Source organism: Mustela lutreola, chromosome 1 (assembly GCF_030435805.1).
Source record: "Mustela lutreola isolate mMusLut2 chromosome 1, mMusLut2.pri, whole genome shotgun sequence".
Taxonomy (NCBI): domain Eukaryota; kingdom Metazoa; phylum Chordata; class Mammalia; order Carnivora; family Mustelidae; genus Mustela; species Mustela lutreola.
Window position 1 is genome coordinate 98,593,062 of NC_081290.1, and position 23,829 is coordinate 98,616,890.

Below are 23,829 nucleotides of genomic sequence, written 5' to 3' on the forward strand. Positions count from 1 at the left end.
CAAAATCCTATTTCCGATTTCTAGGCAAAGTTATTAGCAACTTCTTCTTCTGCCCAAATGTATTAAGGAGCTAGTAAGTTTGTAGCACTGCTTTTGTCAAAAGAGAGAAGTAAAAAAGAGAAAGAGCAAAGAAGGAGAAGGATAAGAAGAAGATAGAGAAGGGGGAGATGGAGGGAGAGCAGGAGGGGGAGGAGGGAGAGGAGGGACAGGGGGAGGAGGGGCAGGGGGAGGAGGAGGAGGGCAGGGAGGGGGAGGAAGAAGCGAGGGTGGAATGGGGGAGGGGGTGTAGGAGCAGGGAATAAGGAATAAGGTATAACATATGGTACTTGCTTTTAAAGAATTTAGGATTTAGACAGGGAAACAAATATGCCCTGTAAGAAATCTCCGTCAAGAAGTGGGAATGGCTGCTGTAGGGAACAAAGTGGCTGAGTGTTTAGCTGTCCTCATCCTTTGTACATAGAACGGAGTGGCATCGGGAAGGATTCGGCATCCTGGTCGTCAAGTGCCGCTGAGCTAGAAAACTGCTAGACGCCTTTGCCAGACTGATTCGTTCGAAGGAAGACCCTTCCTCCAAGAGAAGGAAAAGCAGCTTTATCCTATCCAGACTAAAATACAAAGGGGCTTACAGTTGGAAGTAGGGGTTTTCTAATCTACAGTGAAAAGTGGGGTGGAAGACGGGAAAATTGCCCTCCGAAACTTAGAAGGGAACGGCTGTTATCTTGCTCCTCTCTAAAGAGCCTCCTGGCTCTTTATGACTACTGCAGACACCCTCTTATCCAGCTCCCTGTAGGCCAGGTGCTGGCCAATTAATCACAAAAATGCTGTAACAGAAGAAAATAATCACAAAATAAAGAAGAAATATACAGATGTTAAACATGTTCTTCTAACATAAGGCTTTATGTTACATATTCAGTCCGTACTTCATTTTTTAAGTCCCTTGATTAGAGTTTTATATACTTTTTCCAACATCGATCATACCCATGGTGCATACATTTCAGTTTCTAGTTTTGATTCTTTGAAGTTTCGTAAAACTTAAATGCACTTACAAAGCAACCCAAATGTAAAATCTAATTAGGTCTTTTTTTTTTTTTTTTTTTTTTTTCAAGATTTTACTTATTTATTTGACAAAGAGAGGGATCACAAGTAGGCAGAGAGGCAGGCAGAGAGAGAGAGGAGGAAGCAGGCTCCCTGCTGAGCAGAGAGCCCGATGCGGGACTCGATCCCAGGACCCTGAGATCATGACCTGAGCCGAAGGCAGCGGCTTAACCCACTGAGCCACCCAGGAGCCCTAATTAGGTCTTTTTAATCGCCAGCCACCACCACCCCCCGCCCCCCCCCCCCCGCAAACACCTTTGAGTAGGTACTAATTCTGTAGTAATTTTTAAATGTGATTCATATTAATATTGTCTATCCACAACTTCTGACTTGTTTGGGGTCCATGTGTGTGTATGCACGTGGCTATGTGTGTTTCCATGGACACTATTTCTGTTTCTTGTTTGTTTATTTTACTGATATAAAAATAAAAATCAACACTACCTTGTAATCTGTACATTCAGAGAGATATGAAAAGATATAAAATCTGTAAAACTTGAATAGAATACAAAAAATAACTTTCAGGGTACCATACAAATTTTTGAATTTCAAAAGTAAAAGGAACTACTGGTAGATAAATAAATTTGAGGAAATCTTACAGAAAAATACAACAGCAACAGAAAGACCAAGGGGGAGTTAGAAAGTTGTAAAAAATGGTGTAGAAAATTAGAGTTAATCCAAAAGATCTCATATGTGACTAATTTTTGCCTAAGTTTGTTAAGAATAAAGTACACACACACACACACACACACACACACACACACGAGTTTCTATAGAAAATGCATTCAGTCTCCTTTCTAAAGGGTATAAAAATGCTGTAAGCCCAGCAGTGGGAAGGGGACTGGGGTATCACCATCATGTGAGTACACTTAAATTCTCCCTTCAGCTGGCCCACAGCAGTGTCTGTCATTCCTGAGTGAGAACAGGTCTGGTTTGATATCTCTGTATAGCAAACCTCCAGTCTTCTGCTCAGGAAGAAGGATGTACGATGGATGAAGATAAGGATCCACAGTTGTAAACTTCCTTGCACAGAGGTTCAACCAGTCCCTCAGTTTTTAACTCCACCTCCTCACCCTTGCTCCCAGAATCCTCTGGTATCTAAAATTTTGAACTTTTGTACAATTTTGTGCTACAAATTGCTTTCCTATTGGCTTCCTTTTATGATGGCTTGAAATTCACCTTTCTTTGACCTTGTAAGCTAGTCACCACATGTCCATCTATGTGATTTCTTATTTCTTATTGTCTCCTTTCATGTTCTCTTTTTCATTATGGGCTTGTAACTTTTAGTCCTTTCTTGTCATGGGATTGTAGGTAATAGCATAGATAAACACGTGTTCAAATATTCTTATTTATCAGGTAACATTCAACTTAACTTATAGAAGCAAATGTATTTATTTGAATTTTCTTGGTTTATTTCATGCTTAGTTAAATAATGGTATTGGAATAACAATATAAAGTTATTTGGTGAACAGGGGTGCCTGGATGGCTCAGTGGGTTAAGCATCTGTCTTCAGCAAGGTCCTGGGATGGAGCCCCACATCAGGCTCTCTGATCAGCAGGGAGCCTACTTCCTCTCTGTCTGCCTCTCTCCCTACTTGTGACCTCTCTCTCTGTGTCATATAAATAAATAAAATCTTTTAAAAAAAAGATATTTGGTGAACAAAAGCACATTTGGGGATTTATAGTTCACACCATAGGGGTACAGCCATTGTTCTTTATAAAAGGGAGGGAGAGTCCTGGTTAATCCAGAAAAGAGTCTAAGAGGTTAGTTCCCAAATAGGTAGTTAAAACAGATTTTACATATACTTAAAAAGCTCCAGAGAGGCACCTGGATGGCTCAGACATTTAAGCCTCTGACTTTGACTCAGGGCATGATCTTGGGGGGCAGGGGGTTGTCTTGTGTCAGATTCCCTGCTCAGCAGAGACTCTGTCTCCCTCTCTCTCTGCCCCGCCTCCCTGGCTTGTGTTCTCTCTCTCTAATAAATAAAAATAAAGTCTTTGAAACAAAAAAAGAAAAAAGCTCCAGTGAAACCATATTTGAAGAGATGTTTGTAAGACCCCAAGGACAAAAAGAAGTTTTGACTCCATTTTGTAAGATAATACTAAAAGACATTGGATACTTATTTGCAGTCCCAACTATTGTAATAATTCAATGCTCCTGAGTAGGAAGGCGAAGCACTTCTAACCAGTATACAATTACTAGATAACAATGTATATCAGGGACTATTGAAATTTACTAATGATTAACAACCAAACCATTAGTTTCCTTCTTCCATGATCGTTTAAGAAATAATCTCAGTACATGTGACCTAGTTCACAGGATGTAAAGTCATAGCCATAAGTGCTTAGTGAGACAATTTCAAATCCTGAAGCCAGTTTAGGACCAGACCAAATTCATCATTTTGCTCCCTCTCTATTGTACAGAAAGGTAGTCTTTTCCTTTGTATTCTCTACTTGCTCCACTTGCTATTTTCACCTAAACTTTCCCTTTTCTCTGTCTTATAACTAACATATTGTTCTTTCCTTCATACTGCAATGCATCGTCAAAAATATGGTAGTAGACCCCACTAAAAAATAAGATGAGGAGAAAAGGGAACCTTCCTACACTGTTGGAGGAAATGCAAGCTGGTGCAGCCACTCTGGAAAACAGCATGGAGGTTCCTCAAAAAAGTTGAAAATAGAGCTACACTATGACCCAGCAATTGCACTACTGGGTATTTAACCTAAAGATACAAATGTAGTTATCCAAAGGACACATGCACCCAAATGTTTATAGCAGCAATGTCTAAAATAGCCAAACTATGGAAAGAACCTAGATGGCCATCAACAAATGAATGGATAAAGATGATGTGATACACACACACACACACACACACACACACACACACACACACAACGGAATACTATGCAGCCATCAAAAGAAATGAAATCTTGCCATTTGCAATGACGTGGATGGAACTAGAGGGTATTATGCTGAGTGAAATAAGTAAATCAGAGAAAGACAATTATCATATGTTCTCTTTGATATGAGGAATTTGAGAGGCAATGTGGGGGGTAGCGGCGGGTAGGGAAGGAAAAAATGAAACAAGATGGGATTGAGAGGGAGACAAACCATAAGAGACTCTCAATCTCACAAAACAAACTGAGGATTGCTGGGGGGTGGGGGGATAGAAAGAAGGTGGTGGGGTTATGGACACTGGGGAGGGTATGTGCTATGGTGAGTGCTATAGGTGTGTAAGCCTGATGATTCACAGACCTGTACTCCTGGGGCAAATAATACATTATATGTTAATAAAAACAATTAAAAAACAAACAAACAATCAAAAAACAAAAAGAAAAATTATATATTCCACAGGAAAAAAAGGATGGTATCTACATAGAACATAAATCCTGATTCAGATGATTTATATCTCACCATATTTCATAAAAGAATTCTTTAATTCCATAAAGATTGTTCCAGAGGAACAGACTACATATATATTTTTATTTCTATATATAAAGAGATTTATTACAAATCATATGATTGAGTTATTATGGAGGCTGAGAAGTCCCATGATGTATTGTCTACAAGAAGGAAAGGTGGTGGTGTAGTCCTGAGAAGAGTAGGGTCAATGGTATGAGTCTCAGCCTGAAAAGTCAGGGAAAGACTGATGTCTCCACTCAACAGTCAGGCACAGAAAGCAAATCTCCCCTTTATCTGCCTTTTTATTCTATTCAGACTCTCAACGGATCAGATGATGTTCACCCGCATTAGGAAGAGAAATTTGCTTTTCTCACTACCAGTTCAAATCCAAATCTCATCTAGAAACAACCTGAAAAATACACCAAGATACCAAGTTTAATCTGGGCATTCCAGGTCTCAGGCAAGTTGACACATGAAATTTAGCATCACAGATATGGGACTGAATGGCTGTGTGTGGATATACATAGACATTTGTGTGTCCATACACATATACACTCACAAACATGCACACACAAACATAAATAATATGGTTTTCCCAACATATAATGGATGAATGGAATGGGTAGAACACTAAAAGATCTTGGTCAGGCTTTTTTTTTTTTTGAAAATTAGTTTTTAATATAATCTGTTTTAAAAGAACACGTGAATTATAAAACAAAACAAATCTTTCAAAAATGCAAAGTTAAGGTATGCAATTTTCTTCTAAATACTATTAAGAGAAATTGCATTACAGTATTCTTTCACATAGGATATGTAACCTCTTGTAGTATTGTAGGTGTTTAGTGAGATCAGAACATTTCATTTGTAAGCTGAAACAAATATCAGATAATGTATCTTAAAATCTTTTAAAATCTTTTAAAAGATTACAACTAAAAGAACATAATTTCTTCTTAAAGAACTATATGGGAATATTAGAAAATACATTTTTTATAAATCTGATTATTAGTAAAGATCCTATTAAGTTTATTAAGTTGTTGGAACTCATTCTGTGGGTTCCAATAGATAACAAATGGAAGTTTCCTGAAATTACGTATTTTAAAAGCTGATGGTAGTTTTTAGTGCCAGAAATATGTTGGAAGAAAATGTTATGTCCTGTCTAGAAATATTACAAAATATGGCAGTATCATTTGTTATTCCTGAGCAGATAAGTTTCAGATGTATTAATAAGTAGACATTTTCTAGGGCCATGATTTGAATAACATATAACATGGTAGACTTGGTAAGTTTTTTTAACACTGTGAGAATACCTTATCGTCAAAGAAATAACAAAGCATTACATGGTTATTATGTTAAGTAGTTAAACACAAAAGCTAAATGTGAAGTTATAAGATAATCAAAATAGAAGTATAAAGTTAAATATATGTATTTACAAATATATATCTATACATATCCATATGTGTTTCTATATATGTCTGTCTATATGTATCTGTGTGCATCATTGCATAGTGGTACTCAGTATACCATTGGTACTTAGGTCACAATCCTATATAATGCCTAAATACTTCTAATACTTTCTTTTATTGTTCTGTCAATTGAATTGAGTTAGATTTACCAATACAGAAGCAAGTTTTAAATGTTTTAACTTAAAAATTATTTGGGAAAAAATTTCAAAGAAGTATAGGTTAAATAAAAGGCTTTATTTAGAACTCTTTTTCTTAATATTTTGGAACCATAGTTTCTATTTTGAATTTTTAAAAATGGTCTCTATTACATATATCAATGAATGACAGTAAATTATTTACATAAATTATTGATGATTTTTACTGTCTATCCCATAAGTCAAGACATTCTCTTGCTTCATTTAACACTATGCTTTTGGTCTTTCTGAAGATATAAAGACACTGAATTTTAATTCCAGATATATACTATGCAAACTTTACTCTATTTCTTCATTGTTTCAAAAAGTTATGGACTACGTAATTTCCCAGCCTCTGACAACTCTTCAGTGCTATTATTCTATGGATAACATATAGTGTCTTAGTTGGAATGACCACCAGGGGCTTTTGCAAAGAACCTCCTTTGTAAGGGATGAATCCAGTCTTCCAAGATAAGGACAATATTGAGAGATATCAGTGCATTTGTGATTTGTAGTTTATATTGTTGCAGACTGAACAATCCACCTACACCACACACACGTGCGCGGGCACACACACACACGTCATATCCTAATCCCGGGAACCTTTGAATATCAATTTACAGTGCAGAAAAGGGACTTTGTAGATATAATGAAGTTAAAGATTTTGACAGAGTAGATTATGCTGAGTATCTGGCCGGGTCGGATGTAATCACAAAGGTCCTTATAATGGGGATGCCGGAAGAGTCCAAATTAGAGGACGTGTGATGACAAGCAAGAGATTGGAGTGATGTGCCTGCTGTGCCTGAGAAGGAGTTTGAGCCCCGTCTACAAGCCAGAAGAGGCAATGCAACAGGTCCTCACCCAGAGCCTCCAGCCCTGCAAATACCTTGACTTTAGCACCTAAGACTCAATTTGGACTTTTGACCTCCAGAACCGTAAGAAAATAAATCTGTGTTGCATTAAGCCTCAGAGTTTGTGGTAATTTATTGTAACAGTAACAGGAAGCTAGCATACATGCCAAATGAAAGAAGACATAAAGATACTTGCATTGCATCAAAGTCTAAATCTTATAAAACTTCTTAAATAGAAATACTTTATAAAAATAAAGAAATTGCACTAAAAATTACTATTTAACTTTTTTACCTTTTAGTTAAATAATAGAAATTAAAAATGAAAGTAACTAAAGTTTAACCTCTAATTCAATTTTAACCATGATCTTGTATAATCTGTTTAGCTGAATTTCTTATTTTCATCTCTTTATTCCCATGTCAATATTAACAAGTCAAATATTGGAAAACTCCAGATAAAGGGCACTGTTGTCACATTGCCAAGAGATTATGACTGAAAGAGTTATATATAAAATCAACAAGCCCACAAAATATTTCACCAACCTAACCACAATCACCAAGTCACCTTCCAACCCCCACATCCCTTCTGCCATTCTCCATCTCTATAGGAAAGGAAAACATGTCCACAGCCACACACACTCCTAATTTAACTATACATAATCATTCCCATAAAATCCCCCAAAAAGTAGCAGGAAAGAGCACTACTTACTAAATTCCAACTGGCCCACCTGATTGTGTTTTCTTTTAACCAAAAGGGCAATTTGAAAAATCCTTATGTACTTAAATTTACTTGGCCAAAGAATAAGCTGATCTAAAGATATAATATTTGTGTAAATACCTTTACTAAAGCAACTGTTTTAGAACTAGGCAAATAGATTCACATGAATTCACCCAAAATAACATCGCATTTGTTGTCTATTGTAACAAATTACTAAAATTTTATTTTGTAATAAATATTTTGTAAAACAAATTACAGAATTTATTTATTTACTTTTTTATTTATTTAATTTATTTATTTTTATAGAAGCTTTAGGGAAAAACTGATTTCTTGGTTTTTCTTTCTGATTTCCAGAGGCCTCCTGCATTCATTGGCTCAAAGCTTCTTTCTTTCATCTCCAAAGACAGCAAGGACACATCTCCCTGGCCCTATCTTGCATTGTCACACCTCTCTATACCCACAGCTTCTCCATTTTTAAAGGATTTGTGTGATCAGATTGGCCTACGAGATATCCAGGAACATTTTCCTATCTCAAAGTCTGTATCTTTTATCATGTCTGCAAGTCTTCTTTGCTATATGAGGTAACCTATTCACAAGTTCAAGGAATTAGGGTATGTACATGCTTAGGAGTCACTATTTTGCTTACCACACTCAAATGCACACAGATACACACACATATTCAAATTGAACTCCATGGGAGATTGCTGTACATAGGAACATAATGACCAAAAAACCAACCCATTTAACAGAATTACTGAAAAAGGAAGATATGCCAGCTAATTTGTGTTTTTTAGTTTGCTATTTAGATAATTATCTTCCTTTTATGGTTTTATCGGGGGGCGAGGGGGTAGAAAAATGGAGACTTTGGGAAAAGGAATGTTAATCGAAACAAAGACAATCATTATGGATTCTGACATTTCCTGTCGTGGAGACGACAGAAACAGGGTAAAATGTCCTGGACATGTTACCACAAACAAACTCATGTACCCAGAGCTTTATTATTCATTCATTCATTCATTCATTCATCAATTAATAAAGAATATTATGTCCCTGCCAAGCTCCAGCCTTCCAATAGGAGATATTGGAATAGATGAGTCCGACAAATAACATCCCTGCCCTCATGTTTCTCACAGTCTAGCAGGAAAGGCTGATGTTAAAGAAATTATTTCCACAGGATGATGTAATAGGCTGGATTCAATTTTGGTGAAATCTCTAGGTTGGTATTTAAAACCATGAAAGTAAAAAATAAGTATGCTCCTGATTGATCTCTTTGTTTCCAGTGCTTACCTACTCTAATTTCAAACACATTATGGTGGTTTGAAAAATACTAACTGCGGATGGTGGTGAGATTTAATTTTTTGAAAGCAGATTTATACTAGATTCGATATTAGAGGCATAACTAAAACAGTAACTTTAGCTAAAAAGCATCCAATGATGCTAAATGTAAGCCAACACGAAATTACTTTTAAAGTATAGCATTTGTTATCATCACATAGTATTTTTGCCAAGACTAATACTGGGCCTTGAGGTATGGAAACTGCTCCCAGTTCTGTGGTACACCATAGTTTTGGTTCTGTCCATCATGTGGCATACCACCAATTAAAGTGACTGGACATACTGTTGCCAACACAGCTAATCATGTCTTTACATTAAATCATAACCCTCTACTTTGCAGTGGCAGGAGAAAAGTAAGGAGCAAAAGAAAATGTTGGGAAAGTTCCTTTTTGTACACATAGACATTTTTATAAACCAAAACTGTCTTTATAAGTTTCACTCCTAAGTCTTCTAATCTTCTTACCAAAGATGTATAATGGCAATAATTTTATTTATATTTCTGAATCTCTTTCTCTGTCCCTTTCTCTCTCTCTCTCTAAATATATATATATATATGTATCTATACATGTACATATATATATATTTAAAATCAATATTTCAAAGTCATCAAAATCATACTACACAGTAGTTTGCAGTTTTTGTTTAAAAACATTTTAAGGCTTTTCTAATATGAAATATACTTTGGAAACATAATCAAGTGACTAAAATATTCTACCATCCAGATTTCACTATAAATCATTTCATCTTTCTCTTATTTATAAAAGTTAGCTTACTACTTTTTGTTGTGATAAATGAGGTTCTGATACACCTTCCTTCATACAAGTCTTTGTGTGTGTCTGTTCTTTTGTCTTTATGATAAATTTCTACAAATGTTATTATAGGTCCAAGAGTATGAACATTTTATTGCTTTTTAGATAAAAATCATCCCAAATGTTTGTCAATGTATTATTCCTACCAGACTATATTTCTCCTCACCCTTTTCAACACCAGATTTTTACCAGTTGATTTTTTTTTCAAGTGTGTATTTTTCATTGTTGCTGTTTAATGGAAGGTGTGAATGCTGACTCTAATGTAGCCCTCAATGTTCCCTGCCCTTGGGTATTCACACCTTTGTGTGATTCTCTCCCCTTGAGTTGGGCTGGATTCCTGATTTAGTTCTATTCAAAAGAATCTTGAAGAAGCAATGGGATATCACTTCCAAATTAGGTTATAAAAGGAAGATAGCATTGTTTTGGGCTCTCACATACTCCCTTCTCCTCCCCATTCTGACCCCCCTTCCTCTCCTTCTCTCAGATTCCTTGTTCTGCTAAAAGCTTCCAGTTGTGAGTAGTCCTAAGAAAAGACGTATAAGGCAAAGGAACTAATATCTCTGGCCAATAGCCAGCGAGAATGAGAGGTCTGCCAACAGCGGTGTGAGTGATATCAAGATCAGATATTCTCCTAAATGAATCATGAGATGACTCCTGTTCCTCTGACCGACACCTCCATTGCAACCTTGTAAGAGATTCTGAGCTAGAGGAACTGCTACATCTGGATTCTTCACCCACAGAAAACGTAAAGTAATAGATGTTTTGGGGGTGCCTGAATGGATCAGTCAGTTAAACGTCTGCCTTTGGCTGGGGTCATGATCCCAAGGTCCTGGTAGAGTCCTGCATGGGGATCCTTGCTCAGTGGGGAGCCTGCTTCTCCCACTACCTGCCTTCTTCTCTGACAAATAAATAAATAAAATCTTAAAAAATAAAATAAATGTTTGTTTTTCCAGTCACTAAATTTGTGGGTAATTTATTGCACTGGAATAGATAAATAACACAGAAGAGAAGTGGTACTTTGTAGCTATTTTAATTTTAATATCAGTGAGAGAGGGCTTTCTCTTTTTCATAAATTAGTGTTGGCTATGTTTTTGTGATCTATCTCTTCATATTTTTTGCATGTTTTGGGTGTTTTAACATAAATAAGGTTTAAAACTATGGCCAAAACTATCTTTTTGTTTGTTTGTTTGTTTGTTTTTTGTTTTGTTTATTTATTTATTTATTTTATTTTCAGTGTGACAGTATTCATTGTTTTTGTTTGTTTGTTTTTAATTTATTTTTTATTTATTTTCAGCATAACAGTATTCATTATTTTTGCACCACACCCAGTGCTCCATGCAATCCGTGCCCTCTATAATACCCGCCACCTAGTACCCCAACCTCCCACCCCCCGCCCCTTCAAAACCCTCAGATTGTTTTTCAGAGTCCATACTCTGAAAAACCAGTGTTTGGCACGTAAGAGGCCCTTGGTAAAACATCAGTTGTGTAAATTTAATATCCAGTCTCTTACTGAATGTCCTTACTACTTCTAATGGCTTATCAACTGATCTTCTTGGATTTTTCTAGAAATACAAACATACACTCTGTTAATAATGATGGATTTTTATTCTTCCTGATAGTCACAGGTTTTATATCTGTGCTTGTGTTATTTTCTTGTCAAGAAACTTCAGAAGTTAAATGATTAAGAGTAATAATGACTACTTTCATCCTTTGTTTCTTAGTTTAAAGGACTGAGCAAAGTAGATTAACTTCAAGTGAAATGAGTTACTTAATCATATCTGAGATACAAACAATTGTAAGATGCACTTTAGAATTGGCAAAATACAATTGATGATATTTTTATATTCATTCTGTTGATTTGCTCTCTATTTCTAATGTATTAATAATTTTTATTTGTTCACATATTGAATCAGTTGAGGTGATCATGTGGTATCTTCCCTTTGTCTTTGGGTAAGGTCCTGCTAGGTTACATGACTTCTACTAAAGCCAAATTTCCTGTGTTTAAGTTCAACCCTAGGTGTTGTTTTATCTAAATGCCTGTACTTATGAGGTTCAATGACAATCTTCTCTCTTTCTACAAGTGAGGGAGGATTTAACTCTTTCACAAGAACAAATAATCTATTGCTAAATGAATTATTAAAAAACACTAGATTTCATTTTAATTTACTCCCATGGACTGAAAACTCTTTCACCCCATCCCAAGGGACAGGGAAATGGACTATGATGCCAATACAAGCGTCAGGACTGTTTCTGCCCTAAGTACATTTGATTGGTTGCATTTGCCGCTCTTTTTGATATTGTGTATTTCTTTTTCATCTTTCTTTCTTTGCTCACAAGTCTGTAACAGAGACTTTGGTTTTTGTCCGGTGCTATAATGACCGGTGTTTGGCACGTAAGAGGCCCTTGGTAAAACATCAGTTGCGTAAATTTAATATTTTGTGAAATAATTTCAAAAACTATTACATAATTTGTAAAAATATGCAACAAGTGCTTTAATGTGGTGGTAAATGCACGACATATATATTTATTGCCTTTGAAAAAAATCTTGAAAAGCAAATTTTACACATATGAAAGTCATTAATATACCTAGAAAACATGTCTGGTACATTCATAGTACATTATGTTATATATTTATCAAAAGATAACATGTATCCAATGAAGAAAACTTGGATTTTTTTCTTTTTTTTTTTAGGAGTTTTATTTATTTATTTGACAGAGAGAGATCACAAGTAGGCAGAGAGGCAGGCAGAGAGAGGAGGAAGCAGGCTCCCCGCTGAGCAGAGAGCCCGATGCGGGACTCGATCCCAGGACCCTGGGATCATGACCTGAGCCAAAGGCAGAGGCTTTAACCCACTGAGCCACCCAGGCGTCCCGAAAACTTGGATTTTAATGAAGGTTAAAATATATTCATAGATCAGAGTGATATTTATTAAAATACCTTAATATTTTATTAAAATATTCAAACTAATCATTTAGAACTTTATTCTGGGTCAAGCTAAACATTATTTTTTAAATTCACATTATTTTTTTTAAGATGTTATTTATTTATTTCATAAAGAGAGCGAGCAGGAGCAGGGAGGAAGGCTGGAGAGAGAGGGAAAAGCAGACTCTCTGCTGAGCAGGGAGCCCAATATGAGGCTCCAGATGAGGACCCTGAGATTATGACTTGAGCCAAAGGCAGATGTTTAACAGATTGAGCCACCCAGGCACCCCCAAAATTCACATTATTACCTTTTACATTGCATTAGTTATTTTCTTAACTATTTCGCAACAGTAAATGTGGCACAACACAGTTTCATTGGGGCGAGGAATAAACAACTATTATAAATCATTAAATGTTCAAACACTATTTAAAATTCATTTGTCATAAAACAGAATGCATTTCAATTTAGGCAATAAGATTTCATATAATAATATTTTTTATTCCATTTTCTGTATGAAAGCAAACCAATTTAGCCACTCATAAATTAAATATATTAAATTTCTGAGATTTATTGAGAAAAACAGATGAAACTCCAAATACTTTTTTTCCTTTCAATTAAAAAATGGCTGAATTTTGCATCATGCCTTTGAAAGGCTTTTGGATCTCATTGCTAATACTTACAAAAAAACAAAAATATTAACTCCCTAGAAATATTTAGAAAGGCTTAACTTTATTTTCAAAATACTTCGTAGATAACTGGTTCTACAAACACTATGAATTACCTTCAAAGAGTCATACTCCCAATAGACTTTTTAAGTTGAAACAGGACAAAAATAAGGTCAATTACAAATATGCCCTCTAATTGTAGAAGGTAGTAAAAGACTGCATACTTTATAGCGACGTCTTAGGAGCTTTCCAGTCCATGCTTATGACAACCAAGAAGAGATGCCACAGAGGTCACAGGAAATACTTGTTCCACGCTGATCACTGGAAGGCATGTTAATGTGAAGCCCAGATACTGTGCAGGGAGGATTCGCCAACGTGCAGTTTGAGCCCAGGAGCGCCTGTCCGTTGGGGCAGGCTGCAGTCGTGCACAAGTGCTCCCAGCTGCAGTGACATGGTGCTAAGCATGTTTTCAGACTAGTCCCAGTCGAGCGGCATCTTATCCAACCAGAAACAATCCCACAATCCAGCTCTTTTTAAGTGATCATCCTTGTATCATAACAGATTAAGGTTGCAGCTACTTTGGATTATGTTTAATCTAACCTTTATCCATTCACATCTTCACCTGAAACTTACAAGGACCAAGAGTCAATTGCCGGGGCATAATTCACAATGACACTGATCTTGCCTTCCTCACTCTAATTATCTGGATTAAGAATAACACTTTTGAGTAATTATTTTCACATTGGATAAACATTAAGCTTTCCCGGATTTATCTGAGCTTTTTCCTAACATGAAATAGATCCAACCAGGCTTATAAGAACATAACTGACAGCAGTGACAGCTTAATCAAGGCAGCCCTAAACAACTAAAACAATAAGGAAATGTTTATTTCCCATGTTTAGAATATTGAGGAATCAGAAACTTGACAACTTTAGTCGCAAAAAAATCCTAGATATTCAAGTGCAGCACTCTAACTTTTTTCTTTCCTTGTAATAATTCAGTAATCCTCAGTAAAGTTCAAACTCTGAAACACTGAGAAGTATGATAATGATATAAAATTGGCTATGCTGCTATCCATCATAAAAACTAAATATCTTCATTTTCATAGCCAACCCAATGTCCTAAAAAGAAAGAAAATGTTACATCACGATCAATGTCCTGATTATAATTAAAATGAATCATGTACTTGCTGTATCACTTCTGATGGCTATTTTTGATCATTCTGAATTGTCCATCCAAGATTGCACACGATCCCTAAAATTGCTATCAGAAACAGGCTAGAAAAATCTTCCAAGCTTGTCTTTGAAACTATCTAAGATCATATACAATTACACACTAAAATCACATCACAAAACCCAATTATACTTCGGCTTTGCAGATCCACAGATAACCTCTTAAAGAGCAAACTCCCTCACTGTGTCGACCTCTGACCTCAAGCTCTTTTTCCAATCTTCATCGGGCTGACTCTGTTTCATAGCCAGGCTGAGAAGCCCAAACTGCTTGTGGTCAAAAAAGCCTGCAGGACTTCTGAAGGGTGCCAAGTGTTCCGTTTATCACTAGTTTAAGATGAAAGTTAATATTGCTGAATATTTTATTCTTGCTTTTTAAGATGTGTTTTATACTCTTCTGCCACTCATGTATAACCAAACATTTTAAATGGAGAAATTTTTAAGTATACTTGCCTTCATTGTAATGGTTTAATGATCACAACATTAATCAGCTTCAGAAAAAAGAAAAAGAAAGAGAAAGAAAGTAAGTTGCTGACTATTTTAATGGAACACTGAAGAAAAACAAAAAGACATTCCAAACAAACAAATTCCAAACAAGCTTTTGCAATGAGAAGAAGAAAAGAAGTGAGGTGGCTTTTATAGCAGCATCTCTCCAAAGTCCACGATTACATGTTTGTCGATCCAAGTTTGGAGCATCATAATCATTGAGTACATGATTTTCCACAGAACAAAGGACTCTAATTTCATACCAACTCTTCTCCAGAGTTACTGAAGGAAATCACCGAAAAGGAAAACATGGACCAGATGTTTATGGCATTTTCTGTGAGTGAATAAATAACATTTAAAATAATATATAAAAAGAGGTGAATAATTCATCTAATTCTAAATGTGAAGGAACTCAAAATTGTTGGTGGTTCTTTCTCAGATTTGTGCTTGTGATGGCTTTAGTTATCTGTTCAGTGTGTCTGTAAACGTGCTTACCTACATAGTGACAATTATATGTCATCACGTGGCAAAACTGCAATGGCATTTGGAAATCATCTGCTCTAACTTCCCAAGCCTTATCCTCTGTAAAGTGTGTTGATGACTGGAAAGTGCACATTAAAATGACCATCTATATAATCCCGAGTAATAATACCACATATGTATGAGTAGCTAAGTCAGAGATCCACCTTTGCAATTGCCTTCCTCTCAAGTGAAGTATTTTGGTTTGTAAGATTGTATTAAGATGAGAACAAAATAAAATTGTCTTAACACATAACTCAGGGCATCTTAAAAACAGGCTATTTTATAATTAATTGTTTAAAGACATTGCCCTAACACATAGGATATCCCTCTGCTCATTGCCGCAAAGAATCTAGAATGAGTCAGGAAAATAATTAGGCCTCAGAAATGCAGTGTGGACAAGAGTGACTGAGAATTTTGCAAAATATTTAGGTAGAGGTACAATATGCTGGAGAACAAAAGATGACATAGAATTAACACCATAAAGATTTATGAACGTCTTTAGATGATTACAGACCTTATGAATGAGTACAAGCATTTTTTTTATTTAATTTTTTATTTTTTATAAACATATATTTTTATCCCCAGGGGTATAAGCATTTGAGTCCATATTTAAATCACATAAGACAGGGGAAAAAAAAACCTGGAAATTAAAGTCCTATTTTTCCCCTAGAATTTTCTCCATTTTTCAGAACTTTCCTTTAGATTAGAATGCATGGAGGCCCAATCATCTATCATGTCAGATTAGCTGGTAAATTTTATGAAGCCTGAAGTGATAGTCTTCATGCTTAGTTAGCTCATGTATAGTGATTAATCAAATGAATGAAACTCTGAGGCACTCAAAATAATGAATTAAATTGAGCTATAAGACTCTAATTACTAATAATTTAAATATAATTTCTATAGTCTGAAATCATCATGAATCCTTCATATCCCTCCATCTTCTTTATGTAATAAAGAAAGAAAAGATCTCTAATGATTTTTGCATTTCTAAAGATCTGTGATGGATGAAAGAGAAGCAACTAGAAACATAAGTAAGATTACTGAAATCTGAAAAAGAACAAAATATATATTATTTTCCCTGAAAATGTTCTGACATTGAAAATGTAATATAAAAAAAATTAAGAAAAAAATAAATTAGGTGTTTGGTGGAAGAAGGTGTGAAATCTCTAACTGCTGACTGTGCTTTATAAACATTTACATTATCCTAGAGCTGTTCATACTTACGGACTTCCTGAACACTATATAATTTTACCCATTGTTGTAGAAGTTGCCTTCTTTATACAAGTATTGTATAAGTGGTATAAGGCATGTGTTCTTGACAATCTGGACAATTCCTTCTTGACAGTGCTGAGAGGCTGAGTCTACATGACAACCCCAGATGGTTTTTAGGTGAAGGATAAAAAAAAAGTGATATAATTGATTTGGTGCTAGTTGAGATGCCCTAAATGTTCAGTTTCAAGTTTTACCTAATCCATCTATTCCACCTTTTTTGTTTTCACTTTTTAAAAAATTTTTAAAAATTAAAAAAATAAAATAAAATAACTCATAAGGGATTGGGGTATTTGTCTAGTATTCTAAAAATGTCTCAGAAGTTTTGCTAGGGAAAAAAAAAGGTCCTTCAGAATTTTCTCTACCATTAAATTGCTAAGACTGTTTAACATAGATGTTTACAGTTAGTCTCTAGAAACCTCTACTAATATATTCACCAGTTTTTTAGGTAACCACTCTAAGTAGCCTCCCTTGAGTTGCTCTGGGTAAACACCCAGGGCTGTTTCCAAAAATACAGAAAACCATTCCCAAAGAAACTTTTCAAATTGGTATTCAAAAGTTCATACATCCAGAGATAGGGGAATAGGAATAATGTCCACAAACAGTTCACCAATGTAAGGAGAGGAACTTGTTATGTTGAGACTTGTTATGTTTGAGTTTAGTTCAATTTCATTTGCATATAATACGACTTGGTTTGGTTGGATTGGCTTAGCTTGGTTTGGTTTTGTTGGTATCATTGGTTTTGGAGAGGTAAGCTGAGGGTGCTGGGAAGGGGGCCTTGACCTGAGTAGAACAGTCAATGTCTTGAGGATCTACCAGAATCGGGGAGAGGGGGCAGTAATATTCACACACTTCTTCAAGACTCTTCAAAGTAAAAAAATGGAAGTCGTTAAAAAGGATGATGGATACATATAGGCATTTCTTATCTTATTGTACTTTGAAGATACTGTTTTGTTTTTGTTTTTGTTTTCGTTTTTCTTTACAAACTGAAGGTTTAAGTAACCCTGTGTTAAGCAAATCTATTGGCACCATTTTCCTGACAACATTTTTCACTTCATGTTTTGGTGTTGTATTTTGATAATTCCAGCAATATTTCAAACTTTTTCATTATTACTCTATTTTTTATGGTGATCTATGATCTGTAATTTTTAATATTACTATTATAATTGTTTGAGGGAACCACCTCCATATAAGATGGCAAGCTTAATAGATAAATGTGGCATGTATTGTGACTGCTCCACCAATCTGCTGTCCCCCTGTCTCTCTCCTACTCCTCAGGTCTCTCTATTCCCTGAGACACAGTAATATTGAAGTTAGGTCAGTTAGTAACTTTAAGTGTTCAAGTGAAAGGAAAAGTCACACATCTCTCACCTCAAATCAAAAGCTAGAAATGATGAAGTTCAATGAGGAAGGCATGTCAAAAGCTGAGCTAGGCAGAAAGCTAGGTCTTTCACAGCAAATCACTAGCCAAGCTGTGAATGCAAAGGCAACGTTCTTGAAGGAAATTAAAGATACTACTCTAGTAAATACACATGATAAGAAAGCAAAAAAACCCTTATCATTGATGTAGACAAAGCTTCAGTAGTCTGGAGAGAAGATCATACCAGTTACAATATTTTCTTAAGCCAAAGCCTAATCCGGAGCAAGGCCCCAGCTCTCTTCAATTCTATGAAGGCTGAGAGAGGTGAGGAAACTACAGATGAAAGGTTTGAAGCTAGTAGAAGTTGGTTCATAAGTTTGAAGACAAGAAATCATTTCTATAACATACAAGTGCAAGGTGAAGCAGCAAATGCTGGTGTAGAAGCTGCAGTAAGTTATCTGGAGGATCTGGCTAAGATCATTAATGGAGTTGGTTACACTGAACAACAGATTTTCAATATAGATAAAACAGCCTTCTCTCTTTTTGGAAAAAGATGCCATTTAAGACTTCCATAGCTAGAGAGGAGAAATCAATTCCTGGCTTCCAAAACTTCAGAGAACAGGCTGATTCTTTCATTAGAAGTTGATGCATCTAGGTGACTTTAAGTTGAAGCCATTGCTGATTTTCCATTCCAAAAATCCCAAGATCCTTAGGAATTATGCTAAATCTATTATGCTGGCGCTCTATAAATGGGAAAATGAAGCCTGTATGACAGCACATCTGTTTACCAACATGGTTTACTGAATGTTTTAAGCTCATTGTTGAGAACCACTGCTCAGAAAGAAATGTTCCTCTCAAAATGTTATGCTCATTGATGATGATCCTGGTCAACCAAGAGCTCTGATGGAGATGGACCATGAGGTTAATGTTGTTTTCATGCCTGCTAATGCAACAACCATTCTGCAACTCACGGATCAAGACTTTTGAGTCTTATGATTTAAAAAATACATTTCATAAGGCTATAGCTGCCATAAATAGTGAATCCTCTGATGGATCTGGACAAATAAATTGAAAACTCTCTAGAAAGAATTTGCCATTCTAGATGCTAGTAAGAACATTTGTGATTCAGGGGGAAAGATGAAAATATCAACAGAAATAGGAGTTTGGAAGAAGTTGATTCCAACTCTCATGGATGACTGTGAGGAGTTTAAGAGGAGGAGGAAATGGATGAAGTAACTGCACATGCAATGTAAGAGAACTAGAACTAAATGTGAAGCTTGAAGGTGGGACTGAAATGAGACAGTCTCAGGATCAAGCTTGAATGGATGAGGAGTTGATTCTTATGGATGAACAAAGAAAGTGGTTTCTTGAGATGGAAACTACCCCTGGTGGAAATGCTATGAGATTTGTTGAAATGACAACAAAGGACTTAGAATATTATGTAAACTTAGTTGATAAAGCAGTGGCAAAGTTTGAAAGGATTGACTTCAATTATGAAAAAGGTTCTGCTGTGGGTAAAATGCTATCAAATACCTTCACATGCTACAGAGAAATCACTCATGAAAGGAAGAGTCCATCAATGTGGCAAACTTTATTGTCAGATTATTTTAAGAAATTGCCACAGCTGCCCTAGCCCTCAGCAAACACCACCCTGTTCAATCATCAGCCATCAACATCTAGCCAAGACCCTCCACCAGAAAAAAGATTCGGATTCACTGAAAGCTCAGGTGATGGTTAGCACTTTTTATCAATAAAGTATTTTAATTAAGGGATGTAGATTGTTTTTTTGACATGATGATATTGTACATTTAATAAACTATAGGACAGTGTAAATACATCTGAGGTGTGACTATAGACAGTCAACATTGTAGTTCAGTATAGCAAGAGAAAATTAGAGAGGTCAGTATAAATTTCTTACTTAAATATGAAATGGATGGACTCTTATCTAATGATGCATTGTTTAAAAGTTAAACATTGAGGGGCACCTGGGTGGCTCAGTGGGTTAAAGCCTCTGCCTTTAGCTCAGGTCATGATCCCAGGGCCCTGGGATCGAGCCCCGCATCAGGGTGTCTGCTCAACAGGGAGCCTGCTTCCCCCTTTTTCTCTGCCTGCCTCTCTGCCTACTTGTGATCTCTCTCTCTGTCAAATAAATAAATAAAATCTTTTTAAAAATTTTTAAAAAGTTAAACATTGAGTATATTAGGTAGGTACTCTTTTTATGATATGAGGTATAAAAAAATAGGTACCAAATTACAGTAGGGAGATAAAATGTGTAAACAAATATCCACAAGTCATATGATGTCATTAAAATTATCAGTAGGGGGCACCTGGGTGGCTCAGTTGGTTAAGCATCTACCTTCAGCGCAAGTCATGATGTAGGGTCCTGGGATCGAACACTGCATGGGGCTCCTTGCTCAGAAGGGAGCCTGCTTTTCTTTCTCCTTCTGCTTGCCACTCCCCCTGCTTGTGCTCTCTCTCTCTCTCTTAAATAAGTAAATAAAATCTTTTTTAAATGTATCAATAAATGATACAAACTAAGTATTAAGGAAGTCCAATGAGGAAGAATAATCACTCTCAGTTTATGAAAGAGACAAAAATTTTTGAACTGGATTTTTACTTCCTTGCATTCTCTTATTCGGTCACCATTCTACTGCATTCTGGCCCATTCCCCCACCAGACTAACATTCCAGCAAACATCTCATAATAGTACTAACTGCCAAATCAAACTGCTAATTCTTTGTTCAGTCTGCTATTACATTCTATAGCACTTGACTCTATTGATTAGCCCCTCCTCATAGGCTTTCTTCTTTCAATGTAGGTGATACCAAATAACCTGTTCCCTTTCCTGCCTCCTCTTCTATGCTTACCCCTTAACTGTAGAAATTTTGGGGGAACTCATCCTCATAATCTCCTCCCCTCAGTGTTGAATCATCTGCTGGACTCAACACTCGCAGATCTACCTGTCTCTTCCTTATCTTCATCACTTTCAGACATCTTTGCTTCTTACGGTGTCCCCTCACCTTATAATTGTTACTTCTCTTCTTCCCACTTGAATTCTGTTAACTTTTGATCAAATGCCATCTTCTCTGTGAAGTCAGATCTGTTTCTGCTAGTCATAGTTGTTTTCATCTCCACATTTACTTAAAAATTCACTTGTATTTTCTACTACAGCACTGTTCTTTCAGATTAGGTATAATGGCTGTCTCCACTAAAAATGGTTCTTACATAAAATAAATTGCATTATTGTCAAAGCCCAGGATATATTTTTTTAAAGATTTTATTTATTTATTTGACAGAGAGATCACAAGTAGGCAGAGAGGCAGGCAGAGAGAGAGAGAGAGAGAGGAGGAAGCAGGCTCCCTGCTGAGCAGAGAGCCTGATGCAGGACTCGATCCCAGGACCCTGAGATCATGACCTGAGCCGAAGGCAGCGGCTTAATCCACTGAGCCACCCAGGTGCCCCAAACCCCAGGATATTTTTAAGGGATTCTGACATTGTATATAGAATATGCATTCATTATGCTTAATTCTAAACACATTCTCATATGAGATAAACATTCCTAAGCCTAACAGGAACACAGGAGACACTGAGTTTCTATGTTAATTTGACTGCTGGTCCTTGCCCCAAGTGGTTTCCATATATTTTAAAAAATATATATTGGCTCTCTGCTCCTTCCCATTTGACAGACAGCTGTATCTTCTGATACAATGCTAGCTGCATCCCAAGACATGACGTGAAGGTCAGAGTAAACATATTTGGCTGTATTGTTCTTCTGGTCACCAGGGTTATTTTCAACTCTGGCAAAATGGATACTGTCACCATCAGTGACCCTTTTATTAATGTCAGCTACACGGTCTACCTGTTCTAGTATGATTCCACCTATGGCAAATTCAACAACACAGTCAAGGCTGAGAATAGGAAATTTGTCATCAATGGAAAGCCCATCTTTATCTTCCAGGAGTGAGATCCTGTCAACATCAAATGGGGTGATGCTGGTGCTGAATATGCTGTGGAGTCCACTGAGGTCTTTACCACCATAGAGAGGGCTAGGGCTCTCAATTGAAGGGTGGGGCCAAGAGGGACATCATCTCTGTTTCTTCTGCTGATGCTCCCATGTTTGTGATGAGCACAAACCACGAGAAGTATGACAACTCCCTGAAGATTATCAGCAATGTCCCTTGCACCACCAACTGCTTGGCCCCTCTGGCCAAGGTCACCCATGACAACTTTGGCATCCTGGAGAGACTCAGAATTACAGTCCATGCCATCACTGGCACCAGAAGATCCTGGATGGCCCCTCTGAGAAGCTGTGGTATGATGGTCAAAGGCTGCCCATCCCTGCTTCTACTGGCCCTGCCAAGGCTACAGACAAAGTCATCTCTGAGCTGAATGGGAAGGAACAATAGCATGGCCTTCCATGTCCCCACTCCCAAAGTGTCAGTTGTGGCTCTAATCTGCCACGTGTGATGTGGGACAGTGAGGTTCTTATCTCACAGATTTGAAGAATGAATCTCACAAAGGTGAGTGAGTAATGTGAAGTTTATTAAGTGAGGATACAGAAAAAGCTCTCAGGAGAGGGGTCCTGACAGCGTTGCCACTGAGGGCTTTCAGGTATGGTCTTTTCTAGAAAGATAACCAGGGAACTTAAATCCTTTTAACATATCTATTGATATCACCATATAGCAAGGACTAGTGATAACACCTTTCTTTAACTTACTTCCTTTTCAGGGTCCAGTTATTTTCTTGGTCACAAGTAGTTATTTAACAAGAACCCACTCCTTTGACATCTGGGACGGGATGGTCGGGCTTTTCCCTTATCTCTGGTTTCCTGTCATCTTCCACATTTTTTTAGTTTTCTGAGCTTGATCCCATGGCCCATGATCTATCTCTCCTGACGTAGCCCTGCCTGTTCTTTACTCACCTGAAGAAAGCTGTAAAATACAATGACATCAAGAAGGTGGTGAAGTAGGCATCAAAAGGCTCCTTCCAGGGAATGTTGGGCCATACTGAGGATCGGGTTATCTACAACTTTAACAGTAATACCCACTTTTCCACAATTGATGTTGGGGTTTGCATTGCTCTCAATGACTACTTTGTCAAGCTCATTGCCCAGCATGACAATGAGTTTGGCTACAGCAACTGAGTGGTGGACATTATAGCCCAGATGGCCTCCAAGGAGTAAGAGCCCCTTGAACCATAAGATTCAGAGAGAGCAAGAAGAGAGAGGCCATTAGCTGCTGAGGAGTCCCTGCCCCAGCTCATCCCCCAATACACTGAGAATCTCTTGGCCTCTACACAGTTCCTATTTCAAGCCCTCTGAAGAAGAGAAGAAGATTGGCAAGACCTACCTTGTCTTGTACAATCAATAAAATATACTGTACCACCCCAAAATGAAAAAATAAATAAACATATATTTTTCAACCATAATTTAGATGGAGAAATGCTACATAAGAATTCTGAACTGATGCTGTCTTCTACTTGGATTGAAAAAAAAAACAATTAACATACAAATTATAAAACACTTGTAATATTTC

The 23,829-nt window shown here is 36.6% G+C and overlaps 1 pseudogene; it reads left to right on the forward strand.

Annotated features, from left to right (window-relative positions):
• LOC131823732 (glyceraldehyde-3-phosphate dehydrogenase-like) overlaps nt 1-23,477 on the forward strand; it is a 96,421-nt pseudogene extending 72,944 nt beyond the window's left edge.
• Nucleotides 23,478-23,829: the final 352 nt, after the last annotated feature.